The sequence below is a fragment of the Taudactylus pleione genome, unplaced genomic scaffold (genome assembly GCF_031769625.1).
Source record: "Taudactylus pleione unplaced genomic scaffold, aTauple2 ptg000070l, whole genome shotgun sequence".
NCBI classification, from domain to species: domain Eukaryota; kingdom Metazoa; phylum Chordata; class Amphibia; order Anura; family Myobatrachidae; genus Taudactylus; species Taudactylus pleione.
Genome location: NW_028284472.1, coordinates 19,114,702 through 19,127,528, shown reverse-complemented (window position 1 = coordinate 19,127,528; position 12,827 = coordinate 19,114,702).

Below are 12,827 nucleotides of genomic sequence, written 5' to 3'. Positions count from 1 at the left end.
TAAATCCCCGGTGGGCCCCACTGCCTGAGGCTCCACCCCCTGCTCTAGGGGTCAGTAACTTGGTGGAACAGGATCATGGATTAGCTTGGATGCTTTGTTTGTTTCTATGGAAACCACACCTATATTAGCCCTTCTGTCAATCAAAGTGGGTGGTCCGGACACAACCCTGTCCCCTCCTTTATAAATGGGCCTTGGTCTTTGCATGTCCTCTGTAATGGTTGGCCAAGTCCCTCTGTGTTGTCTAGCCACACCCCCTCTTGTGGCTGGCCACACCCTTTAAACGCGGACACATACCACTTCAATCCCGGGTGGGCCCTTCATGGCCAAGTCCGGCACTGCATATCAGCTGCACCCCTTGCACCTATGGCAGTTACGCCCATGCTTGTCTCTGTTGCCCTTACAATGCCGCCGCCTGAGACTGTAACCATGCCTCAGCTTACTGAACGTAACAATAACATACATTACTCCCTTTAGGCCTAAAATAAAGATCCACGGCGTTGTATGATAGCCCAGTGCTCCTATAATTGTTCCTCTTGTTTTCCATTATGTATGAAATGCAGATTATGTCCCAATCAATGTGATGTCTCAGTCTGAGACAATGCATTACAGATTGCGGCTGAGACTGATGAAAGGCACGGCTGTCTCATAAATGACAGCCATTAGCATTCCAATTAAAAGCTGGTGACGACGCGAAGCCTGAACAGCCTGGGAGCTGCCGTTACAGGAATGAGCGTTGGGCTTGATATAATATTTATGCTGCACAGTAAAAATTAAATGTCAGCACTCGACAGGGGAGAGCTGCTCATTCAATTTATTGATTAAACCTCTAACTCTTCACACTTTAAGGGGCTTCAAATTAGCTGTGTGTTTATGAATTATGGAGCAGCCACAGCAGACGTGGCTAGGTGAGGGGGAAACGTTTTCTATTCTGTCCTCTTTGTCAGGCCTGATAGCCCCGCAGTGATGTCCGGATGTTTAAACTAGGGGTGAGCGGGTTCGGTTTTACTCGGATTTACTCGGTTCTTATCGCCACTTTACCGCAAATTCGGATTTATTATATTGGCTATCCAAAACACATGATAGGCGATAGCCAATAAAATGCCGTTTAAAGATCCGAGTAAATCCGAGTAAAACCGAACCCGCTCACCCCTAGTTTAAACACTGTTCCTAATTTCCACTTACACGATACAGTATAATAATTAAGTTCTATGTTTCCCTGTGGGTTACATGAGGTTTTAGCACTTTTTACAGTACGTAATGTCCATTTACAGTATCACCACTTTGGAATGGAATAGGGGCAGGACTCCATGTTCAGCAGGCCTCCGTGCAATTTAATGATTGGGCGCATTCATTAGCGCAATGATTGCGCATAACCCTGACATAGTCACTGCTAATATTAGGTGATGGAACATTGATTATTTTTTCGGGAGTATGGCTTTGCTCTCAATTAGGACTTGTGGCTGCAGCAAAAATAGATTTACGTATACATTGTAAGGACTCATACAGAAGATATTTTCTATTTTGATCAGCATTGGATTCATATTTGAATGCTATATTAATTGGCACATCATCTTTTTAAAGTGATTAGCGTACTGCATGTGATTGCATCTATCAGTGGCGTTACAGTGGACCCCCACAGGTAAGAGGGTAGGAGCCGCGGCTGTAGCTATCTATCTGTCTAGCTCATATCTATCTATCTATCTATCTATCTATCTATCTATCTCATATCTATGTATCTATATGTCTAGCTCATATCTATCTATCTATCTCATATCTATCTATCTATCTATCTATCTATCTATCTATCTATCTCATATCTATGTATCTATCTGTCTAGCTCATATCTATCGATCGATCTATCTCATGTCTATCTATCTATCTTTCTAGCTCATATCTATCTATCTATCTATCTATCTATCTATCTATCTATCTATCTATCATCTGTCTAGCTCATATCTATCTATCTATCTCATATCTATCTATCTATCTATCTATCTATCTATCTATCTCATATCTATGTATCTATATGTCTAGCTCATATCTATCTATCTATCTATCTATCTATCTATCTATCTAAGAAAAGAAAAAGCCAGCACTCTGATGCTCCTATACACCTTGCGCCGGTGCCCTCCCAAATTACCAACCTTCAGATAAAGGGATGGAAAAACACAAAATGTGAACAACAAGGTGGCACTCAGGATCCTGACGAAAGAACCCAAGTAAAGTGTTCTGAAACGTTGATATTACTTTTTGGGGTCCATTGCATTTCTTCAAGTCGCCAGAGTGCCACCTTGTTGTTCACATTTTATCTATCTATCTATCTATCTATCTATCTATCTCATATCTATGTATCTATATGTCTAGCTCATATCTATCTATCTATCTATCTATCTATCTATCTATCTATCTATCTATCTCATATCTATCTATCTAATATTTACGTATCTATATGTCTAGCACATATCTATCTATCTCATATCTATCTATCTATCTATCTATCTATCTATCTGTCTATCTATCTATCTATCTCATATCTATGTATCTATATGTCTAGCTCATATCTATCTATCTATCTAATATCTATCTATCTACCTATCTATCTATCTATCTATCTACCTATCTATCTCATATCTATGTATCTATCTGTCTAGCTCATATCTATAGATCTATCTATCTATCTATCTATCTATCTATCTATCTGTCTAGCTCATATCTATCTATCTATCTCATATCTATCTATCTCATATCTATGTATCTATATGTCTAGCTCATATATATCTATCTATCTCATATCTATGTATCTATATGTCTAGCTTATATCTATCTATCTCATATCTATCTATCTATCTATCTCATATCTATGTATCTATATGTCTAGCTCATATCTATCTATCTATCTATCTATCTATCTATCTATCTATCTATCTATCTGTCTATCTATCTATCTCATATCTATGTATCTATCTGTCTAGCTCATATCTATCTATCTATCTATCTATCTATCTATCTATCTATATCATATCTATGTATCTACAATCTATCTATCTATCTATCTATCTATCTCTCTGTTAATCTATCTATCTATCTATCTATCATATCTATGTATTTATCTGTCTAGCTCATATCTATCTATCTCATATCTATGTATCTATCTGTCTAGCTCATATCTATCTATCTATCTATCTATCTATCTATCTCATATATCTATCTATCTATCTATCTATCTATCTATCGATCTATCTATCTCATATCTATGTATCTATCTGTCTAGCTCATATCTATCTATCTATCTATATCATATCTATGTATCTACAATCTATCTATCTCTCTGTCTATCTATCTATCTATCTATCTATCTATCTATCTATCTATCTATCTATCATATCTATGTATTTATCTGTCTAGCTCATATCTATCTATCTATCTATCTATCTATCTATCTATCTCATATCTATGTATCTATCTGTCTAGCTCATATCTATCTATCTATCTATCTCATATATCTATCTATCTATCTATCTATCTCATATCTATCTATCTATCTGTCTCATTTCTATCTATCTATCTATCTATCTATCTATCTATCTATCTATCTATATATCTATCTCATATCTATCTATCTCATATCTGTGTATCTATCTATCTATCTATCTAGCTCATATCTATGTATCTATCTGTCTAGCTCATATCTATCTATCTATCTATCTATCTCATATCTATGTATCTATCTGTCTAGTTCATATCTATCTATCTATCTATCTATCTATCTATCTATCTATGTCATATCTATCTATCTCATATCTATGTATCTATATGTCTAGCTCATATCTATCTATCTATCTATCTATCTATCTGTCTATCTATCTATCTCATATCTATGTATCTATCTGTCTAGCTCATATCTATCTATCTATCTATCTATCTATCTATCTATATCATATCTATGTATCTACAATCTATCTATCTATCTATCTATCTATCTATCTATCTATCTATCTATCTATCTCTCTGTTAATCTATCTATCTATCTATCTATCATATCTATGTATTTATCTGTCTAGCTCATATCTATCTATCTCATATCTATGTATCTATCTGTCTAGCTCATATCTATCTATCTATCTATCTATCTATCTATCTATCTATCTATCTATCTATCTATCTATCTCATATATCTATCTATCTATCTATCTATCTATCGATCTATCTATCTCATATCTATGTATCTATCTGTCTAGCTCATATCTATCTATCTATCTATATCATATCTATGTATCTACAATCTATCTATCTCTCTGTCTATCTATCTATCTATCATATCTATGTATTTATCTGTCTAGCTCATATCTATCTATCTATCTATCTATCTATCTCATATCTATGTATCTATCTGTCTAGCTCATATCTATCTATCTATCTCATATATCTATCTATCTATCTATCTATCTCATATCTATCTATCTATCTGTCTCATTTCTATCTATCTATCTATCTATCTATCTATATATCTATCTCATATCTATCTATCTCATATCTGTGTATCTATCTATCTATCTATCTATCTAGCTCATATCTATGTATCTATCTGTCTAGCTCATATCTATCTATCTATCTATCTATCTCATATCTATGTATCTATCTGTCTAGTTCATATCTATCTATCTATCTATCTATCTATCTATCTATCTATCTATCTATGTCATATCTATCTATCTCATATCTATGTATCTATCTATCTAGCTCATATCTATCTATCTATCTATCTATCTATCTATTTATCTATCTGTCTAGCTCATATCTATCTATCTATCTATCTATCTATCTAGCTGATATCTATCTATCTAGCTCATATCTATCTATCTATCTATCTACCTCATATCTATCTATCTATCTCATATCTATGTATCTATCTGTCTAGCTCATATCTATCTATCTATCTATCTATCTCATATCTATCTATCTATCTATCTGTCTAGCTCATATCTATCTATCTATCTCATATCTATGTATCTATATGTCTAGCTCATATCTATCTATCTATCTATCTATCTATCTCATATCTATGTATCTATCTGTCTAGCTCATATCTATCTATCTTTCTATCTATCTAGCTCATATCTATCTATCTATCTATCTATCTATCTATCTATCTATCTAGCTCATATCTATCTATCTAGCTCATATCTATCTATCTATCTATCTATCTAGTTCATATCTATGTATCTATCTGTCTAGCTCATATCTATCTATCTATCTATCTATCTATCTCATATCTATGTATCTATCTGTCTAGCTCATATCTATCTATCTATCTATCTATCTATCTACCTCATATATATCTATCTATCTACATCATATCTATCTATCTATCTATCTCATATCTATCTATCTATCTATCCAGAGGCGTCACTCGGGTTGGTGTTACCCGGTCCTGTAACACACCGTAACACCCTCCCCCCCCCCCCTCCTCCACCAAAAAAAAATTGGGACCAAAGTGCTGGGCTGCCACCAGAAGTCGTGGGGACCTAGACTGGCAATATAGGCAGGGCCCCCACTCACTGTGTTTCTGCAACTCCTGACTTCTGCAACTTCTGACAACTTTGCTTCCTGGCTCCCTCACTTTCTCTCCTCAGACCTTCCCTCCATTATCCTAGGTGACTTCAATATTCCAATTGATATCCTCACAGAATCCTCTGCCTCCAAACTCCTCTCCCTCACATTGTCACTTGGTCTCTCCCAATGGACCTCCTCACCCTCCCATGCGAGTGGCCATTAGCTTGATCTGGTCTTCACTCACCGTTGCGATATTTCTGACCACCTCAATTCCCCATTCCCACATTCTGACCATCACCTTCTCTCTTTTAACCTGTCCCTCTCTCCTTCCCCTCCTCTACCTCCAAAAGCCTCCATTACTAAGCGTAACATTGACGCTATCGACACAGGTTCCTTTTCTTCCCTGCTTGACTCACTTCTCTCCCCTATCCTCTCTCTCTCCTGCCCTGAACAAGCCACTTCCCTATACAACGCCTCCCTTACTTCTGCTCTGTATCTGTCGCTCCGGCGATCACTACTCACACTCGCAGATCTACTCCTCAACCCTGGCATTCCAAATGCACCAGATACCTGCAAAAGTGTTTTCGAACTGCCGAGCGACAGTGGAAAAGATCATGGTCTAAGGGAGATTTTCTCCATTTCAAATTTATGCTCTCATCCTACAGTGCTGCTCTCTCCCTCTCTAAACAGTCATACTTTAAGAACCTCATCTCCTCTCAGTCCTCTAATCCCCAGCGTCTCTTGACCACTTTCAACTCCCTCCTTCGCCCACCCCCTCCTCGTCTTCCCTCCTTGCTCACTGCCCTTGACTTTGCTACCTACTTTACATCTAAAATTGATTCCATACGTCAGGACATCATATCCAACCAGTCCCCCAGCTCTCCACCTCCTCCTTTCCCAAGTCACCCCTCCCCATCAACTTTACCAACTCTAACATCCTTCTCCCCTGTATTTGGAGAGGAAGTCATGGCCCTCATCCGGTCCTTCCCCCCTTCCACCTCCCCCCTTGATCCCATCCCCTCCCGCATCCTCTGCTTCCTCTCTCTCTCTCTGCCTGCTCCCACCTTGCCCACCTCATTAACCTCTCCCTCTCATCAGGCACTGTTCCTTCTGCATTCAAGCATGCCCTTGTCTCCCCCATTCTTAAAAAATCTACCCTTGATCCTAATCTTCTTTCTAACTACCGACCCATCTCTCTACTCCCCTTTGCCACCAAACTCCTTGAGCGGATTGTCTACAACTGCCTTACCACTTTTCTTTCCTCCCACTCCCTCCTTGACCCTTTTCAGTCTGGCTTATGTTCTCTCCACTCCACTGAAACTTGCCCTCACAAAAGTCAGCAATGACCTTCTTGCTGCCAAATCCCAAGGCCACTACTCTCTTCTCATTCCCCTTGATCTCTCTGCTGCTTTTGACACTGTGGACCACTCTCTCCTGCTGAATATCCTTCACTCCCTTGGTCTACGTGAAACTGCCCTCTCCTGGCTGTCGTTCTACCTCTCTGACTGATCTTTCTCAGTTTCCTCTCATGACTCCTCTTCCCCCCCCACAACCTCTTACAGTAGGTGTTCCCCAAGGTTCTGTTCTTGGTCCTCTCCTATTCTCCCTCTATACTTCCTCTCTAGGTGAACTCATCAGCTCTTTTGACCTCCATTATCATCTCTATGCTGATGATACTCAAATCTACCTTTCCTCCCCTGATCTCTCCCCCTCTCTTCTGACTCGTATCTCCAACTGTCTTTCTGCTATCTCTTCCTGGAAGTCCCAGCGATTTCTTAAACTTAATATGTCTAAGACAGAGCTGATCGTCTTCCCACCCTCCCACATCACCTCACTTCCCACTATTTCTTTATCAATTGATGGAATAACTATCTCATCTAGTCCCAAGGTGCGCTGTCTTGGAGTTATCCTGGACTCATCCCTCTCCTTCAAACCACATATCCAGAACCTTTCACAGTCCTGTCATTTCCATCTCAAAAATATTTCTAAGATCAGACCCTATCTCACCCAGGATGCTACTAAAACACTCATACACTCACTGGTCATCTCCAGATTGGACTATTGTAACCTCCTCCTATCTGGCCTCCCCAAATCCCATCTCTCTCCTCTCCAGTCTATCCTTAATGCTGCTGCACGGCTTATCTTCCTCTCCAAATGCTCTACATCTGCCTCCCCTCTCCTACAAGCCCTCCACTGGCTCCCCTTCCCTTTTAGAACCCAATTTAAGGTTTTTACGCTCTCTCACAAAGCCCTCACCCAATCTTCTCCCATATACATCTCTGATCTCATCTCCCTTCACGCTCCTCTCTGCCATCTTCGTTCAACTAATGCACGCCGCCTTTCATGCCAGCTGATTACTTCCTCCCACTCCCGCCTCCAAGATTTTGCCCGCAATGCTCCCCACCTCTGGAACTCTCTCCCACTCCCCATCAGACTCTCCACCTGTTTGCAATCCTTCAAACGGGCTCTCAAGACCCACTACTTCATCAAAGCCTTCCAGCTATCATTCTAACTCCCTGCTACATGCTCCTTCCTCCCCATCTACCCCATCTGTGTCAAACCAGTTTGTCTTCCCCCACCTTTTTAGAATGCAAGCTCTCACAAGCAGGGCCATCTACCCTTTTGTGCTTCTCCTTACTATAGTGTCATTTACTTCTTACTCACCACTAGGGCACCTAACACTTGGTTGCTTATGCTCTGTTGCTTATCTGGGTGATATGGTCGCTAATGTAGCAATATATATTATCCATGTCCTGTATTGTTCTGTAAGTCACTTGTCTACAATTTGTTTATGTACTTTGTAAGGCGCTGCGGAACACTTGTGGCGCCATATAAATAAATGATAATAATAATAATAATAATAACTCCAGTTCCGCAGCGTCTCCCCAGCCAGCTCCCCTTCTGTCTCCCCGGCCAGCACCCCTTCTGTCTCCCCGGCCAGCACCCCTTCTGTCTTCCCGGCCAGCACCCCTTCTGTCTCCCCGGTCAGCACCCCTTCTGTCTCCCCAGCCAGCAACCCTTCTGTCTCCCCGGCCAGCACCCCTTCTGTCTCTCCGGCCAGCACCCCTTCTGTCTCCCCGGCCAGCACTCCCTTCTGTCTCCCCGGTCAGCACCCCTTCTGTCTCCCCGGCCAGCACTCCCTTCTGTCTCCCCGGTCAGCACCCCTTCTGTCTCCCCGGCCAGCATCCCTTCTGTCTCTCCAGCCAGCACCCCTTCTGTCTCCCCGGCCAGCACCCCTTCTGTCTCCCCGGCCAGCATCCCTTCTGTCTCCCTGGCCAGAACCCCCTTCTGTCTCCCCGGCCAGCACCCCTTCTGTCTCCCCGGTCAGCACCCCTTCTGTCTCCCCAGCCAGCAACCCTTCTGTCTCCCCGGCCACCACCCCTTCTGTCTCTCCGGCCAGCACCCCTTCTGTCTCCCCGGCCAGCACTCCCTTCTGTCTCCCCGGTCAGCACCCCTTCTGTCTCCCCGGCCAGCATCCCTTCTGTCTCTCCAGCCAGCACCCCTTCTGTCTCCCCGGCCAGCACCCCTTCTGTCTCCTCGGCCAGCATCCCTTCTGTCTCCCCGGCCAGAACCCCCTTCTGTCTCCCCGGCCAGCACCCCTTCTGTCTCCCTGGCCAGCACCCCTTCTGTCTCCCCGGCCAGCACCCCTTCCCTCCCCGTCCAGCACCCCTTCTGTCTCCCCGGCCAGCACCCCTTTCCTCCCCGGCCAGCACCCCTTCTGTCTCCCCAGACAGCACCCCTTCTGTCTCCCCAGCCAGCACCCCTTCTGTCTCCCCAGCCAGCATCCCTTCTGTCTCCCCAGCCAGCACCCCTTCTGTCTCCCCGGACAGCATCCCTTCTGTCTCCCCGGCCAGCTCCCCTTCTGTCTCCCCGGCCAGCACCCCTTCTGTCTCCCCGGCCAGCACCCCTTCTGTCTCCACGGCCAGCATCCTTTTTGTCTCCCCGGCCAGCACCCCTTCTGTCTCCCCGGCCAGCATCCCTTCTGTCTCCCCGGCAGGCATCCCTTCTGTCTCCCCGGCCGGCACCCCTTCTGTCTCTAGGCAACACTCACATACAGCCCTAACAGACCACAGACACTTACCTTCTCCTGTGTTTTTCTGGCTGCTCCTCTTCACGCTATGGCTGGATCCTACCAGTGGTGCAGCGTGCGCGATATCATGACGTCTTGTGTGCCTAAGCTCAAATAAAATAAAAAACTTATTGTATCAGGCAGCCGCAATCCCCCACCCACACTGCTCTCTCTCTCTCTCAGCGATCCCCCCCACATTCCCCTCTCTCAACAATCTTCCCACAGACACATTCCCCTCTCTCTCAGCAATCTTCCCACGTTCTACTCTGTGCCCTTTTTGTGTCACTGATTCCCCCCCCACACATACAGACACATTCCCCTCTTTCTCTCTGTGATCTTCACACACATTTCTCTCTGTCAGTAAGCCCCCTTCCCCACAGACACATTCCCCTCCGTGAGTGAGCCCCCCTCTCCACACTCATTCCCCTCTGTCAATGAGCCCTCCTCCCCCACACACACACGTTCCCCTCTGTCAATGAGCCCTCCTCCCCCACACACACATTCCCCTCTGTCAATGAGCCCTCCTCTCCCACACACACATTCCCCTCTGTCAATGAGCCCCCGTCCCCACATACACACATTCAACTCCGTGAGTGAGCCCCCGTCCCCACATACACACATTCCCCTCAGTCAATAAGCCACCCTCCCCACACTCATTCCTCTGTCAGTGAGCCCCCCTCTACACACACACACACACACACACACTCCCCTCCAAGAGTAAGCCCACTTCCACACACACATTCCCCCCCTCCATGAGTGAGCCCCCCTCCTCACACACATTTTCTTTCTGTCAATGAGCCCCTCTCCCCAGACATTCCCCCCAGTTGAGCTACCCCACACATTCCTGTCAGTGAGCCTCCATCCCCCCGCATTCCCCTCTGTGAGTGAGCCCCCCACAGACATCCCCTCTCTGTCATTCTGTGCCCATCCCCCCATTACCTCTAGTGTGCCTTTGCTGAAGCCTGTTTCAATCAAGGGTAATGCCTGAGGAGCAATCAGAGGCAGAGCAGTGGAGAAGCATGGAGCTCAGCTCAGGCATGTACTGCCCTTGGCTGCTCTGAGCTCATGGTAAGGTGGCTGGTCAGGGGGAGGGGCCAGCCACCAGGAAGTACAGCTATAGTCACTGTGGCAGTGAGGGATTTAGCTACTTCCGTGGTCCGTGGCAGTGAGCTGCTGCCCGGCTCTGCGGATCCCCACTGGCACTGAAGGCATGCACTGGGATCCCGGCCACCACTGGCCCATTACTCCGCACCGCGGGCCCCCCTCTCTGTCCAGTAGCGGGGAGCAGACTGAGGGATGCGGGCAGCTGCATTAGTGTAGTGGCGGCAGCGCATGCAGGGGGGTGCGGGCAGGAGTGTGCGGCTTTTGGTGCCACCCCCTTGGAGGGTGACACCCGGTGCGGCCCGCACCCCCCTTGTGACGCCACTGTATCTATCTATATATCTACCTCATATCTATCTATCTTATATCTATCTAATATATATCTCATATCGATCTCACATCTATCTACCTACCTCATATCTATCTATGTATCTTATAGTTATCTATCTATCTATCTATCTATCTATATCATATCTATCTATCTTATATCTATCTATCTTATATCATATCTATCTATCTATCCATCTGTCTAGCTCATATCTATATATCTATCTAGCTCATATCTATCTATCTATATATCTATCTCATATCTATCTATCTATCTATCTGTCTAGCTCATATCTATCTATCTATCTATCTATCTATCTCAATCTATCTGTCTTATATCTATCTATCTATCTGTCTAGCTCATATCCATCTATCTATCTTTCTCATATCTCTCTAGCTCATATCTATGTATCTATCTGTCTCTCATATCTATCTATCTATCTATCTATCTATCTATCTGTCTATCTACCTATCTCATATCTATCTATCTGTCTAGCTCATATCTATCTATCTGTCTAGCTCATATCTATCTATCTATCTACCTCATATCTATCTATCTATCTATCTCATATCTATGTATCTATCTGTCTAGCTCATATCTATCTATCTATCTATCTATCTATCTCATATCTATCTATCTATCTATCTCATATCTATCTATCTGTCTAGCTCATATCTATCTATCTATCTATCTACCTATCTCATATCTATCTATCTACCTCATATATCTATCTATCTGTCTAGCTCATATCTATCTATCTATCTCATATCTATCTATCTATCTCATATCTATGTATCTATCTGTCTAGCTCATATCTATCTATCTATCTATCTGTCTAGCTCATATCTATCTATCTATCTATCTATCTATCTATCTATCTATCTATCTATCTAATATATACCTATCTACATCATATGTATCTATCTATCTCATATCTATCTATATATCTACCTCATATCAATCTATCTATCTTATATCTATCTAATATATATCTCATATCGATCTCACATCTATCTACCTACCTCATATCTATCTATCTATCTATCTATCTATCTATCTATCATCAACAGGTGATCATAAATCATATACCCCTAAAACATCAGTTTTGGGAACCACTGCTAAAGTTTAGACCAGGGGTAGCCAACCCTGGTTCTAGAGAGTACCAACAGTGCATGTTTTCCAGGTCTCCTCACAGAATCACAAGTGAAATAATTAGCTGCACCTGTGGATCTTTTCAAATGTGTTAGTGAGTAACGAATACACCTGTGCACCAGCTAGGTGGTCTGGAAAACGGGAACTGTTAGTAGCTCTTGAGGACCGAGGTTGGCTATCCCAGGCTTAGTCCCTTACATTAAAAATGTTTTGCAAATATAGAAAACTATAATAATGATCTTATACATGGCTTTATCCTTTATACACTTTATACTATAATCTCTGGCTTAAAATAAAGATGTGGATTGGTCATGTTTCACATAATAGTAATATTTATTATCCTCTCTGCGATTAAATATAAGCACATACAGATAAGGAAATTTGGTGCAATATATTTCATGTTCTAGCTAGATCGAGTTTTACATGAATACGAAATGCGAAGTTGATTTAATACCGGTGACTAATAGTTTATATTCCCTCGGATGTGGTACTGCCTAATAAATATTATTTTTTACATTTGCTATACTGAAACATTATAATAAAAATCAAAGAATAGAACATTCAACAGTAACACAAAAAGGCGCTAAGAACATTACCAACACTTCCCTTGAGTTTTTAGGGGAA